The sequence below is a fragment of the Toxotes jaculatrix genome, chromosome 15 (assembly GCF_017976425.1).
Source record: "Toxotes jaculatrix isolate fToxJac2 chromosome 15, fToxJac2.pri, whole genome shotgun sequence".
Classification (NCBI taxonomy): domain Eukaryota; kingdom Metazoa; phylum Chordata; class Actinopteri; family Toxotidae; genus Toxotes; species Toxotes jaculatrix.
Window position 1 is genome coordinate 1,641,578 of NC_054408.1, and position 3,573 is coordinate 1,645,150.

The following is a 3,573-nucleotide window of genomic DNA, read 5'->3' on the forward strand; positions in this document are numbered from 1 at the left end:
CCGCAGGAAAATTATAAATCATTTTGAATGTAAACTTAAATAAAGACCAATGCTCATTACTGTTATTTTGAACTATGGCAAAAGCTGCAGACTGGAGAACAATCTAACACCGAGTCAGTGAGAACATCTGAAGGGAGATTGCAGATGATTTCATCGTGGCGGGAACCACCGTGGCGGGGGTATGGCTGTGGGAGGGTGGCGGTTAGCGGTTGTCTGGGCCACAGCTCCGAGTCCCCGGGCCCCACAGCACCGCCATCTGAATCCAATCCACTGCCTGACGCATTGGGAGGCAAATTGACAGTGTCAGGTTTCATATCTTGGCGAGCTGCAGCGGGGCCAGGAGCAGGGCTGTGGTCTAATAAAGGCAGGACAGTGTGTCTGGAGGTGGTGTGTGTGGTGTGTGTGTGTGTGTGAGAGTGTGTGTGTGTGTGTGTGCAGCTGCATGCAGATGTATTGACGCCCAGATGAAATAAAGAGAAGCAGCGGCTCCTGCACCGTTGGTGCGGCCGCTGCAGCTGCTCTGGTGCCGCAGTTACACAACACGCAGACGGGGAAACACACGCTGACGGAGCCTTGTGTCGTGGGACTGGAAAGCGGTTGTAGTGTGACTAAGCCTGGCGTGTGAATGTGGGATCGTACGAGCCTCTGGTCATCACAGCTCTGATGGGAATGATGAGAACAACATCTGTGCCATATGTCAACCAGCAAAACCAGCCCAGAGGCAACAACACCAAAACCAGTTCGGCGTCAGAGCGCGAGCGTGAGCGCGTGATTGTTCACGTGAACAGTTCAACAACAGAGAGAATCAGGGGAAAGAAACGATGTCTCCTACCTGCCCTCTAGTGGCCGTGGGCATGAGTGCAGGAAGACGCCACAGCTTCAGACCGCACTTCATAATCACAGGGTCACATCATCTCCACAGACCTGCATCCAGTCATGATTTATACTGATTTTATCATTCCTGAATTTATGTGGATGGTCGTGCAGCGAGGAGCTCAGAGGGCAGATTACATTAAACACACGAGAGATGAAAGAGGATGGCAGAGCAAGTCACACACACACACACACACACACACACACACACACACTAAGGACACTACACTGGTCTGACTGAGACAAGGGACAGTGTGTGTTGTCTGTGGGAGCAGATTATCAGGGTCCATCAGAATGAAAGGTTACACATTTGGAGTTTGACATTTGTGACGAGTGGAAGTTTTCTCAGGCGGCCCCTCCTCCTGCCCTCCTGCCCTCCTCCCACCCTCCTCCTGCCCTCCTGCTGCTCTCCTCCTGCCCTCCTGCCCTCCTCCCAGCTCTCCTCCTGCCCTCCTCCCAGCTCTCCTCCTGCCCTCCTCCTGCCCTTCTCCCAGCTCTCCTCCTGCCCTCCTGCCCTCCTCCCACCCTCCTCCTGCCCTCCTGCTGCTCTCCTCCTGCCCTCCTGCCCTCCTCCCAGCTCTCCTCCTGCCCTCCTCCCAGCTCTCCTCCTGCCCTCCTCCTGCCCTCCTCCCAGCCCTCCTCCTGCCCTCCTCCCAGCTCTCCTGAGCTTTTCCCAGAGAGATCTCGATGGGTTTCAGTTACACACATCACTTATTCATCCGTCTTAATAACCTTTGACTGGAACTTGTCATCATGACCCACTTCTGGAAATTTATCGGCTTTCAGCTTCTTTTTATTCGAAACACGACACATGGTCTAAGTGTGTTTCAGTTATATTTTTAGCCGTGTCAGTGGACTGTTAGTCCACCACTGTGGTCCAGACTGAAATATCTCAACAACTATTGGATGGATGGTCAGGAAATCTTTTATTCAGACATTCACCGTCCCCTGAGGAATATTTTTGATGATCCCAAAGCGCCACCAGCAGGTTGACATTTGTAGTTCAGAGTCAGACAGCAGCCGATTCCCATCTGGTGCAGACGTTAAAGGCCTAGTTAACCACTGATGGTTAACCACTGATGGTTAACCACTGATGGTTAACTTGGCCTCTTAACTTTTCAGCATCAGAAGAACAACAGTACCTAAATATTCAGGGAAATATTTCTTACATGAAATGTCACAAGTAACCTGAAGGAGCTGTTTGACATTTTAGGAAATATACTTAACCGCTAAAATTTTAGATGAGAGCATCAAACACTAACGTGGGACCTCATCTTTAATCTGTACAAAAGCTTCTTTACAGTGATCATCAGCGTGTCTGCAGACCTCAGTCCTCTCAGTGGACACGATACGCGTATCTGTGTCCCCAAAGCAGAAATAAACACGATGAGACAGAAGAATGGTTTAATACGAGTAAAAGATTTATTTCACATTTCTTTTCTTTTAAATATCACCAGCTTTGTTTGAGGAATCAAAGACATCAAAGAACGGGTCACAGGAACAACGGAGGAGGCTCATTAGCACAGAAGGACAGGAGCGATGGAGGAACAGTCTCAGGTGTTCAGGAAACAACGAAGAAGGGTCAGACAAAGACGAAGCACACACTGTGTCTGCAGTTCAGGAGGATGGACGGAGTGTGCTGGCTTTCTGATCACTGAGGTCAGGAAACCGTAAACACCTTCAGAGACGGCTGAGACGTCAGCGACGCCATTGTCCAATCCTTACTTCTAGAGTTGGCCGTGAAGTGTGGGGGTGGATGGGGGAGAGGGACAGTGCTAACAGGGTGAAGTTAAGCAGTTACAGAGACACAGGGGCGTCACAACAGACGGAGAAAGAGAGTGAAGCACTGCAATCACAACACAAACACACACACACACACACACACACGCACAAACACACACACACACACACACACACACACACACAGACCTGGCTTCACTGGACATGAGCAGTTTGATGAACTCAACAGTCTGAGCTCTGTTATTCAAAGGTGACACTGACTTCATACACCTGGATTCACCTGAGTCAAGTTTATAGTGAGGACATTACTCAGGTAACACAGGGGAATCTATGAATGAACGGTTGTGGAGATGCCGTCTGACCTCCAGTGTGTGCGTGTGTGTGTGTGTGTGTGTGTGTGTGTGTGTGGGGGGGGGGGGGGGGGGGGGGGTAAAAGGGCAGAGTGTCACAGGCACTTAAAGAGAAATGACAAAAACACTATGACTTCCATTAAGGCACAACAGATAACCACACACACACACACACAGGCACACACACGCACACGCACGCACACGCACACGCACGCACGCACGCACGCACACCCACACACGCACACACACACACACACACACAGCAGAACAACTCTTTTAGACTGACTGGTTTTCTTCACATCTGCTCTCCACGACAGAATCGGACACTGGACCGTTGGAGGCCTTCACAGAGGAAGTGCAGCGGTGAATGGATCTAAAATAGCTTCTAATATTAAGAAAAAACTCAGTGTGTTGGTTTTGTTTAGCCACAGAACTTCCCCCTCGTTTTCATCTAAAGTGAGAAAAATGATCATAAAACTGCCACAAACACTTTGTGTTATCTAGTCTGAAGAAAGTACATTCAAATGCTTCATTACATTTACCAAAAGCACTATGCTACCACTAAATACAGGTTTTACTTTGAAGAATAAAGCTGGTATTATTCTTCTCG